Here is a 12,941-nt window from a genome sequence, read left to right on the forward strand (position 1 = left end):
ATTTGTCGAATCCACCACATATTTGTATATGGTTAAGTACGATTATAGAGACTAGAGACCTGTTAATAATATTATGAAAATTTATTTATAATTTACGTTTTTAGGTATATTTTGAAAAAGAAGCCACATCTCGATAAACGGTGACTTGTCAAAAAAAGACTAAGAGGCAAAAAAGTTTTAAAAACACTGTGTTTAACTAATGGTAGCCCAATAATAGTTTAATTGTAACGTACAGAAACATTTGGGGGGTTAAAGGAACAAAACCCCCATAAAATTTTTATGTAAATATATTAAAAAAAAGCCGCATCTCGATAAAAACTGACTTATCGAAAAAATACTAAGAGGTAAAAAAGTTTTAAAAACGTTGTGTTTAACTAATGGTACCACAATAATGAATTAATTGGAACGTACACAAAAGTTTGGGGGGGTTTAAGGAAACAAAACCCCCATAAAATTTTTATGGGGTGGACAAACTTCACTATAATTTTGTTTTAAGATGTTCCTGCCATATGAATGATACATGTCCATTTTCAATAAAAAAATCTTTAATAGTTTTCGATATATTGAAAAAATCGATTTTCATTTTGTAACTTCAAAGGGCTGTAACTATTTTATGAGCACATTTGTACTAAGGTAAGTTAGGTTCAATCAAACTATTTTTGACCCCAAAATGTGTGGTATAATTTATGCCCAATCTTTTCGGGACACCCTGTATATTATATCATATTACATCATAATCCTAATACATATTATATCTTAAAAATATTTTCTTTTTTTTAATACGTATAGTTTTTGGAGATCAGGCTGTAGGTCGAATTTTTTTTATTTTGTATTTTATCAAAAAAAAATACAATTTTATAGACTTCAAAATATGTAGATCAAATCAAAGTTTTTTTATAGGTCATATTATTAATTTGAAGTAACTGAGTACTTTTGGATATTCAAAAATTGTGGAAAACGTTTTTAAACTCCCCAAAAAACATATTTTTTGTGTGTTTGGGGATTAATCATATCTTTTGATATTGATACAACCAACCTGAATCATTTATTTCATTTTTTACGTTTATGTGTTTAAACAATACAGACCTGGATCCGGCGTAACAAAAAAAAGTTGATTAATAACAAGCTGAAAATTTTTTATTATCTTAACGGTGTCTAGTCGGATAAACTTTGATGTACGGGAACACTGGAACAGGGGAAGTTTTAATTGTGGAACAGTTTAAAAATTTGGAACGACAGATTACAAAAAGTTCCAATGTATTTTGTCGGACAGAACATCCAATTGATTTGTTACCCGTTCATTAAACTCTCATGCAAAAATCAGGCTGCTATTACTAACCAATATGACTCCTGTCATTTGCCATGTTCTTCGTGTTCCACTCATTAAAATGCCCAGTTGGTGATAAATACCAATCTGATTTCTGCATGAGAGTTTAATGAAATGGTAACAAATCAATTGGAAGTTCTATCCGACAAAATACATGGAACGTTTTCGTAGTCTGACGTTCCAAATTTTTAACCTGTTCCACAATTAAAACTTCCACTGTTCCAGTGTTCCCATACATCAAAGTTTGTCCGACTAGACACCGTTAAGCTATTAACAAATTTTCAGCTTGCTATCAACTTTTTTTGGTACGCGGGATCCAGGTCTAATAAGCCTCAGCGAAATTTTTTCGTTTTTATTATTATTTTTCGGTGGGCTGCAATCAAAAAAGAGTGAGCAAATTTAAATACCTGGGACAGTGGCGGATTTAAAGAAAAAAGCCCAGTCGGCAAAATTTCTTCAGGCCCCCCCCCCTAGAAAATTATGTTGTGTCAGGTGTTCCATGGAAAGAGAAAGATATATGTTTTAAGAATTTAATGAATATAAAAAAATTTTCATTTATTCATCGAGCATTATAAAAGTTGTATTCTTTTTTACATCGAGAAAATTTATTTATTTTTGAATCCTCTTCTCGCTTTTTTCTCCGCGAAAACTTTGATGGTTGCATCCGGATCAATTTGATTGGCGACTTGCTGTTCGATGAAAAGTATACTGAAATCGTCCAATGCTTCTGCACTCATTGTAGAACGTTGACGATCTTTGACTCTCTTCAATGAACTCATTGTTCGTTCGGCGCTGGCAGTGCTGACGGGAAGGGTCAAGAATAAACGCAATAAACTGCAGCACTCCGGGAAACAGCTGATCAAATTTTTTTCAACGATGAAGTTCAAATATTGCAATGGACTATGCTTGGTAGAATCTTGTTCTTCTGAGAAATATATATCCGCAAAACTGATTAACTCATACTTCAGGGCAGTGGTAAAAAAAGTTGGATATTTCTCCATCAAATTGCACACATTTTTTTCAAATTCTTTCTCTTCCATGTTTTTGAAGGATTCAGGTTTGAGAAATCCGAAAAGTGATTTTATCTCATCAAAACCTTTGGCCCTTTCTTGTAACTCACTGCACATTCTGTCCAGAACTTCAAAGTACCCAATGCGATGTTTCGTTGCTGTATCCAGAGAACTGTCCTCTGCTTTCTCGCCTGGCATTTTTTTCGTTCGTCGTTGTCTAATGATCGGAAAATCCGGATTCTTCCATCCCATCTTCTCCCACTGAGATTTAGCTTTCAAAACGAAAGAATCATACTTGCTCTCCTCACGCAAGTTTTGCAAGTTCTTCATTAAATTTTCGAGACAATTTTGAGCCATCAAAAGATCAACTTCTTTTTTCTGTAATTGCACTTCAGCAATGTCAATGAATGATAGGACTGAATGCCACCATGTCAGGTTTAGTAAAAATAGCCAATTGATCGCCGAAAGTAGAGAATTTGCGTCCATTATATCTTCTCCAGTAGCCTTCTCTCTCGATGTTTCTCGTTCTAAACAGTTGACAACACAGTCAAGATTTTGGATAATTGCTTCTACTGATTTCAGCCGTGCAGACCAACGAGTAGCACTCAAGCCTTTGATGTGGAGTCTTCGTTTCTGTGACAGCGCTTCGCTTTCGATATCTTCTGATGGCACAGCACACTGTTCTTCTTGTGTTTCTCTTCGACAGTCAGAGTTGGTCTCAAAAAGTTCTAGTTTTAATTCTTTCAGAAGTTGGATGCCAAAAGATGTTGACAGATGAAAGATGTGCTGTTCACAAGGGACTCACCGAAACATTTTTTCAACAAAAAAATAACAAAAAGAAATCGAAGGTGTATTTTTCAGCAAGAGGGGCCCTGAAAGCCTTTCGTCGGGGGGGCCCAGTCGGCAAGCGCGCTTTTGCCGACCTGTTAAATCCGCCACTGCCTGGGAACGTGGCTTTTTGAAGACTGGGCATCGGACAGGGAAGTAAAATGTCGCATTGAGCAAGCTCGACAAGCTTTCGTAAAATTCAGGAAGGTACTGACCTGTTCAGAGTTCGATCTTACACTGAGACTAAAGGTTTATACATATTATCATGCATTCATCGTTTCTCCCTACGCACGAAGCGTAGTCTCCGAAAAACTGATTTTAAAAAGAGGTGACTGATACAATACGTTCCGGACAGTATGAATTGTTCATATTTAAAACCATTAAAATCAATATTTTTCGGAAACTAAACGCTACCTGCTGGAAACGATGAGTGAATGATAATATGTAGAAACCTTAAGGTTTACTAAATGCTACGTATGGTTGGTGCTGCTATATGGCGTAGAGAGGCTGGACACTCAAAACGTGGGATATAAACAGATTAGAAGCCTTCGAAATGTGGCTTTATCGCCGTATCCTCAAGATACCATGGACGGCGAAAGTCACAAATGTAGATGTCCTTAAAAGAATCAACCAAGAACGCCAATTTTTCGAAAACATCAAGAAAAGGAAAACGGCGTATCTGGTTCACATCATGCTAAACGAAAAATACCAGTTCCTTCAACGTATAATCGAGGGCAAAATTGAAGGCAAGAGAGGAATAGAACGCAAGAAAATGCTGGCTTCGAAACCTAAGGCAATGGATAGGGATTAACGACATGCAATCTCTGATATACATTGTAAGAAACAGAGAGTTAATGGAAAATGTGATCGCTAACATCCGTTAGTGGATTTGCATTTGAAGAAGAAGCAATCAAAATTATGATTTGGAACATCCCTGCTGAACGAATCATCACGTTCCTGCATCAACGTTGAACGAAAGTTGATAGTTGGCTGATAATAAAAAATGTACTCATATTTTCATATGTACTCATACACTAAATGTGTCCTCATTTTATGAGGAGTATAGCCAATTAGGGATTTAAGTTCCCTTCTTAAACTCCGTACTTTTACTATTTTACGAAAGACAGATCAAATTTTCATTGACATTTCGACAAATGACATCTCGATGTCATTTTCTTTTTTAGTTTTGTGAGATATCTACATGGCCTATCAAATTTGTGTAGATACATACAGTGAGAACGTAAAGTATGGAAACATATTTGCTGTACTCCGTATGCCACTGGCGGCTCGTCAGGGTCGGCAGGGTCGGCAGTGTACACACATTTATGGACACATTATAGATTTTTTTAAATATATAAGTTAATCAGAGTTGATGATATTCGTTTCTGTGAAATAAAAAAAAATCTGTGAGATAATACATACTAAATTTTATTCATTGTTTTTAAAAGAATTCGATCGATCCGACACGTTAAGTGATCCCTGTGCGCTGTGCGTAAGAGACTTTTCAAATTAATGATCCTAGCCATGCACCCGATTGCGAGTGTGTGAATTCTTATAAGGCCCGGTTCGGCAAGCCGTCTCCAGATTGATCATTTGCTTGTAAATAAGAAGCTATGGAATATTAGCCGATAGGCAACCAATTATACATTCCCCGTATTTATTTGAATGGCAAGTACGGCAGATAAACAATCTGCCGAGCGGTGATCTGCAAACGGCAACAAGACACGTACCTATAGTACCCCAGGCTGTGGGTGAAAAATAGGTCGATTTCAGGATATAATTCAGGAATTTTTGAAACCTATCAGGTGTTGTAAAGGACGATGCCAGGAATAACTTATACTAAAATGTAACCAAAAATATTGTGCGCTTTTTTTATATTGCGATTTTCATTTGTTAAATTTGCAATTTTTAAAGATTTTTAATTTTGCAGGTTAGGATATTGATTTTAGAGAAAAACTTTTTAATAGAAAGTTGTAGTAAATTAAAAAACCTACAATTTGAGGTGCAGTAAGTTTAATTTGGTTAATTGGTTATTGCAAAACAGCCTGCGAAAAGTCCAAAATGGCCGTTTTTTACAATTGCATTATTTATTGTACAAATAATTTTTTTTATTTTTTAAAGCTTTAAAATGAAGATCTTTCAATTCCAAACATAAAAAAAATTGTAAAGCCAGATTAACGAATTCGTTGCTTAGATATTATAAATTGTTTATCCCAAGAGGTCAAATGTCGAAGGCTATAATTTTTTTGACAAAAAATCGTAGAGAGTTGTTGAAACATCCAATCTCCTTCTAAAGAGTTACATTTTCATATTCTGATGTAAATAAATGCGTAAAACATTTTTAAACCTCTAATTTTTGGGTTTGAAAATAAGGGGGCAAGTTTCGTTATAAACATTTAGAGCTGAAGCGGCCCTGTACATCCTATGAGTTTTTAACTTACAGATTATTGTTGCTCAAGATGAAACGAAGATTTATAAAAAAATAAAAAATTTCTACGACCAACTGAAGCCGAGATAGTTTTTGGGTTTGAAAATAAGGGGGCAAATTTTGTTATAAACATTTAGAACTGAAGCGGCCCTGTACATCCTATGAGTTTCTAACTTACAGATTATTGTTGCTGAAGACAAAACGAAGATTTATAAAAAAATAAAAATGTTCTATAACCAACCGAAGCCGAGATAATTGTTTTTTTGTCTTAAGTCGTAGTGCTTTTATTTATAACAATTAAGAAATTATTTTACAGTCATTGACTAAAGAAAGACTTATATTATCTTAAAATAAAAATTATTATTAAATTTAATTACATTTAATTCTTAAAAATTATTTTTAAAATCGGTGCTTTTGCGAGCGGCCGAATTTTGCAAATCGCCCGGCTGGCTTCAAATCCGCGCGGTCGGAAAATTTTTACGTAACTTGTATTAAATTTTGACAGAAAACAATTAAATAATATTACCATTATAATATACAGTCTATTTACCACTGTATTTGTTTTTCTTGATAAATTTTATAAATGAAATTTCATTTCTAAAGAAATAATATTACAAAAATGATACATATATATGAAATATATTTTTAATTTTTTCATTGTTATATAAATATAATAATAATAATGTTACTTCTTACTATAATATACAATATAAAACTTTTTCTTCTTGTAGTGACTACTCTTTTTGGATTTCACATATAAAAGTTTATCAAGAAAAACAAATACAGTGGTAAATAGACTTGTATATTATAATGGTAATATTATTAAATTGTTTTCTGTCAAAATTTAATACAAGTTACGTAAAAATTTTCCGAGCGCGCGGATTTGAATCCAGCCGGGCGATTTGCAAAATTCGCCCGCTTGCAAAAGCACCGATTTAAAAAATAATTTTTAATAATTAAATGTAATTATATTTTATAATAATTTTTATTTTAAGATAATATAAGTCTTTCTTTAGTCAATGACTGTAAAATAATTTCTTAATTATTATAAATAAAGGCACTACGATTTAAGAAAAAAAAAACAATTATCTCGGCTTCAGTTGGTTGTAGAAAATTTTAATTTCTTTATAAATCTTCGTTTCGTCTTCAGCAACAATAATCTGTAAGTTAGAAACTCATAGGATATACAGGGCCGCTTCAGCTCTAAATGTTTATAACAAAATTTGCCCCCTTATTTTCAAACCTGAAAATTATCTCGGCTTCAGTTGGTCGTAGAAATTTTTTATTTTTTTATAAATCTTCGTTTCATCTTCAGCAACAATAATCTGTAAGTTAAAAACTCATAGGATGTACACGGCCACTTCAGCTCTAAATGTTTGTAACGAAATTTGCCCCCTTATTTTCAAACCCAAAAATTAGAGGTTTAAAAATGTTTTACGCATTTATTTACATCAGAATATGAAAATATAACTCTTTAGAAGGAGATTGGATGTTTCACCAACTCTCTACGATTTTTTTTTTCAAAAAATTATAGCCTTCGACATTTGACCTCTTGGGATAAACAATTTATAATATCTAAGCAACGAATTCGTTAATCTGGCTTTACAATTTTTTTTATGTTTGGAATTGAAAGATCTTCATTTTAAAGCTTTAAAAAATAAAAAAAATTATTTGTACAATAAATAATGCAATTGTAAAAAACGGACATTTTGGACATTTCGCAGGCTGTTTTGCAATAACCAATTAACCAAATTAAACTTACTGCACCTCAAATTGTAGGTTTTTTAATTTACTACAACTTTCTATTAAAAAGTTTTTCTCTAAAATCAATATCCTAAGCTGCAAAATTAAAAATCTTTAAAAATTGCAAATTTAACAAATGAAAATCGCAATATAAAAAAAAGCGCACAATATTTTTGGTTACATTTTAGTATAAGTTATTCCTGGCATCGTCCTTTACAACACCTGATAGGTTTCAAAAATTCCTGAATTATATCACGTTTTTTCACCCACAGCCTGGGGTATAGACCAGGGCGCATTTGTAAAAATATTAGTAACATTAATTTGGACGTTGAGAGGTGAGAGGTGACTCATATTTGTTTGCAGAAATTGCTTGAAAATAACTCAAATAATAATATTTGAGTTATTCTCCCACTCAAAAAGGTCCGGAACATTGTTTAAATAATCAAAATGTCAAAAAATAAAGGAAAAATTCGATTTTTTTCTTCATTTTTTGATTATAACTTTAAAAGTATTCATTTTCGAGAAAAGTTGCACTGACATAAAAGTTGCATAATTAAATTTCCTACAATATAGGATTAGTTAAAAATTTTAAAAATTGTCACCCTTGTTGCAAAATAGCAATAATTGCGAAAAAATAAAAAAAAAACAAGTATTCGCATTTTACGTTTTTCAGCCGTTTATGCTACAATTAGGACCTTCATAATTTTACCCAGAAAAACTATATCATAAAATAAAACAATACTGTGAATTTCATTAAGATCAGTTCAATAGATTTTCAATATTAGATTTAGATAAATTTTCAGTTCAACAGATCAAAAAATTCATTTTTTCAAAATGTTGAGAACTGAAAATAAAGCAGACAGCAAGTTGAATTTATTTTTACGTATAGAAGAATACTGTACCTTTCTTCTATATGTAAAAAAAATCAACTTGTTATCTGCTTTATTGTCAGTACTGCAACATTTTGAAAGAATTAATTTTTTTTGCAAAAGCTGGATTGCAAAATTTATTTTGCAAAATGTAATGAATCGATCTTAATGACAGTATTGTTTTATTATATCATAAAGGTTTTCTGGTTAAAATAGGAAGGTCGTAAGTGTAGCATAAATGGTTGAAAAACGTAAAATGCGAATACTTATTTTTTATAATTTTTTCGTAATTATTGCTGTTTTGCAACAAGGATGACACTTTTTAAAATTTTTAACCAATCCTATATTGTAGGAAATTTAACTACGCAACTTTTTTGTCAGTGTAACTTTTCTCAGAAGTGAATACTTTGAAAGTTAAAATCAAAAAACCAAGAAAAAAATCGAAGTTTTCCTTCATTTTTTGACATTTTGATTATTTAAACAATGTTCCGGACTTTTTTGAGTGGAAGGATAACTCTATCATTTCCAAAGAATTTTCAAAATATCTATTAGACAAGTTCATTAAAAATTATCCATCATTATTTAATCAAATAAAATAAGAAAATGGATTAACAGTTTTATATGCTGATCTAAATATTTTCGGAAGGTGGGATAAGTTACAAAATAAGTTTATTTTTATATATTGCAATTCATTAGGTATAACAAACTGTTCCCGAAATTAATAAATAATTATTGTGCTCAAATGTGGGCAAACTCTGCCTCAAATGAACGGGATTTCTCTTGTCTCAAAAGAGTCAAAACGTATTGTCGAAACACCATGAAACAAGAGAGAATGTCAAACTTGTCTCAAATGTCAATAGAAAAAAACTTTTAAAACCTCTCCAAAACAATAATAAATTTTACCATGACGTTATAACCCATTTTGCTACTTCGAAACAACATAGACTAGAGTTAATTTATAAACAGGTGTAGGTTCTAAATTTATAGGAAAAAACAAAAAAAAAAAACAAAAAAAAAAACAAAAAAAAATAAAAAAAAAAAAACAAAAACCAAAAATCTTCTATGAAATTGAAGCCTTTTAATTAAATGGCATACCTATCTGAGGAGACAAAACCTTGCGGACCCTGTCCCTACAGCCACGAGCCGCCACTGCGTATGCTATATGTATTCACAAATTGTTGGATATTATGTATAATAGATGGACCAGCGATTTAAAATTTTATATTTTCGACGATGTCAAATTTGAAGTTTCTGAGATATACGGATAATATGCGTATTTTTCAATAGAACGAACTGTATATTTTACAATGTTCTGAACGTGACGTGAATTACCAGTGGCGGATCCAGAATAGGTTCATTAAAATTTAAAAATGAATATAAACGGAAAACAAATAAATCAAAAACTAAATCAAAATAAATGTGAAAATGAGGGTGTAAAGTGTAAACTATTCACTGGCTGCAGCTGTACATCAAGTAAATTTTTCAGAGCAGCCGTCTCTAAAGACCGAATAGCTATGATGATTGCCCATGATGATTGTCCGTCGAGGTGATCGCACTTGAAGAAGAAGATATTAAGGAAATTAAAGGGTGGTACCAATAATTGATGTCAACATTGTTTGGAAATTTAATCTACATGTATCCATACAGTGAAAGGCCCAGATACCAACAATATTAAAAACAGATAATTCACAATTATTTGAGTTAACTTCAATTTAAATTCAGCTCTAAATTAATAAAGTCTATACACACAATATCATATACACAAATAATTCATTGAATAACCCTGATATTGAGATAATATTTTGTTCATGTTAAAGGAAAAGAAAAATATGAGTCCCGTAAAAGAAAGAAAGAAAGAAATGAAAGAGAAAACAAAATGTGCTCAAAAGGAAAAGAGATAGAAAAATGGGAAATATATGATTTATCTGAAAATATCTCATATTAACAAGAGAGGCCTGGATCCCACGTACCAAAAAAAAGTTGAATAATAGCAAGCTGAAAATTTGTTAATAGCTTAACGGTGTCTAGTCGGACAAACTTTGATGTACGGGAAACGGGAACACTGGAACAGGGGAAGTTTTTATTGTGGAGCAGATTAAAAATTTGGAACGTCAGATTACGAAAACGTCCCATGTAATTTGTCGGACAGAAAATCCAATTGATTTGTTACCCTTTCATTAAACTCTCGTGCAAAAATGACTGCTATTACTAACCAACATGATTCCTGTCATTTGACATGTTCTTTGTGTTCCACTCATTAAAATGCCCAGTTGGTGATAGACACCAGTTTGATTTTTGCATGAGAGTTTAATGAAATGGTAACAAATCAATCGGAAGTTCTGTCCGACAAAATACATGGAACGTTTTCGTAGTTTGACGTTCCAAATTTTTAACCTGTTCCACAATTAAAACTTCCCCTGTTCCAGTGTTCCCATACATCAAAGTTTGTCCGACTAGACACCGTTAAGCTATTAGCAAATTTTTAGCTTGCTATTAATAAACTTTTTTTGGTACGCGGGATCCAGGTCTAAGACATAATAATAGCGTTGATTGATAAATATTAAATATCCAGCAGATTAAATTTTTATGATCAAGGGTAACAGTATGATTAGACATTCAAATACACATAGGTAACACCAATATTTTATAGAAAAATAGCTAAGAGTATACATACGTAAGATAGTTAGTTAACCCTGTATAAGTAGAAAAGTGCAAAAAATGGGTAGTTTGTGCTTATTTTGCTAATCGAATGAGCAGTGCTATCTTTTATATTTTATTTATATTTTAACATTAAAGATAGATACATTTAAATTATGAAGAATTTATAAAAAAATAATATAACAAAATTATAAACCAAAATTTAGATACGAGATAATATCGTCTATTATTCGTGGAAACTGCAACACTGCCATCACCTTAACCGTTTTTAAACCCTCAATCCCGTCTGTGTATGACTCATATTTCGTACGTTAAACCGATTTTTTACACACATATTTCTCATTCGTTTGCCTTTTCAGACAACGGCCAAAGCAATGGCCCATCGAGCCAGCCGACGAGGACAGACAAATGACAATTGTGATTTGGTGACATCGCACTACTCACCCAGACTACAGTATTATGTTTGGTGCGTGACAGCCAAGTTCCAAGTCCAAGGTCCCCCTTACAGCACAAACACAATGCCAATGTGCTGTGCGATGAGCGACGATGGTTCTTTGTCTATGTTGCGTCTGCCGTCGGAAAATGGCCGACAGATTCTACGACGGCGAGATAAACTGCCCAAAAACTGGTTTTCCTTGAAGCATTTCGATCTAGTAGAGTGACTTGGATGAAAGATGGATTATCGATAAGGTAAGAGAAATGTTGATTTCTTAATGAATTTTGGTAGAGTTGTGTAAAGCGCGAACACTTCAAATCTGCAAGCGAATATGTTATTTAGTTCTCTCCGCGTAATTTTCACAAAATAATGCGTGTTTCATTCCATTACCATGTAATTTTAACTCATTAAACATTAAACTAAAAAGTGAACTAATTATGACGACCTATTTTTATGGTAATTCCAAACCATTTTTTTATAATTAGCTAATGAAATTGAATAGGAAATACATTGCAATTTTTTTTGGAAACTTCGTATTCTATGATATTATCATTATTACTTTATGAACATATTGATTTTGTTTGTTGCTTGTTTTTCATTATTATGTGCATTTTGCATTTTATAGACGATATTTAAAGCTATTATAGACCAGGCGTTATAGACCAGTTGTTTTGGGTTGGGTAAATCGTACATGATCCTATTTTTTGCTTTAATTGCTTCGAAATATTATTTAAACAATGATAATTTCACTAGTTATGCGGACACTTTAAAAGGTGTTCTAAATTTTCTAGTACCTAAACAATTTGTGAAAAAAAAAATAGAAAAAATAGAAAATTATTATTTTTTCTCGTTGTTGTTGCCATATATCGGCAGCTACGCATTTTAGAAAAAAATTGTGAAGAAAAGTTTTGCGATTTTTCCTACAAGATAGAGTTGATTGCAAATTGAAAAAAATAATAATTATTATTGCAAAATTGTCAAAAATATTAAAAAATGGTTAAAAATCAATGTTACTCCAATAATCTTTTTCAGGTGTTTAAAAGCCACATAGAACCTTCAAAATTTATTCCGGAAATATTCTAATGCAATAAAAAACACTACATAAATCATAAATTAGTACCTATAAACAATCGAGTAGTTTTCACAAAATAATTTTGCAATCATAAGTTTTTGAAAAAATAGTCAATTTTCAAAATTATGCAGAGCCAACAAATAGTTTTAAATACTTAAACTTTTTGACACAAGAGCATTCAAACTTTCAAATAAAATTTAATCAAATCATTGAGATCCCTCGTATACCTAGGTGGAGAGCTTATTTTTTAATTTTTTTACAGGCTGTAGGTACATTTTACACCTAAGAAATAAATTGAATAATTTTTGAAAACTTATACCAAAAGTATAGACATCTATAATTTCCATTGATGTAATGTGACACAACGTCTATAGATGTTGCATTTTTCCGTATTCTTTGCAAAATACATAATATAGTGTCACAATACTTGCTTATACATTTGATGTATTATACTGTCCGTCAACGTGTTAAAAATTGAATTTCATGCATGTTTACCATTTCACATAATTAACATTTTTGTAATTTTCATCATCATCATCATCTTGGTGCTACAGCAATATTAGAGGGCCT

This window comes from Diabrotica virgifera, chromosome 2, assembly GCF_917563875.1.
Source record: "Diabrotica virgifera virgifera chromosome 2, PGI_DIABVI_V3a".
Classification (NCBI taxonomy): Eukaryota; Metazoa; Arthropoda; class Insecta; order Coleoptera; family Chrysomelidae; genus Diabrotica; species Diabrotica virgifera.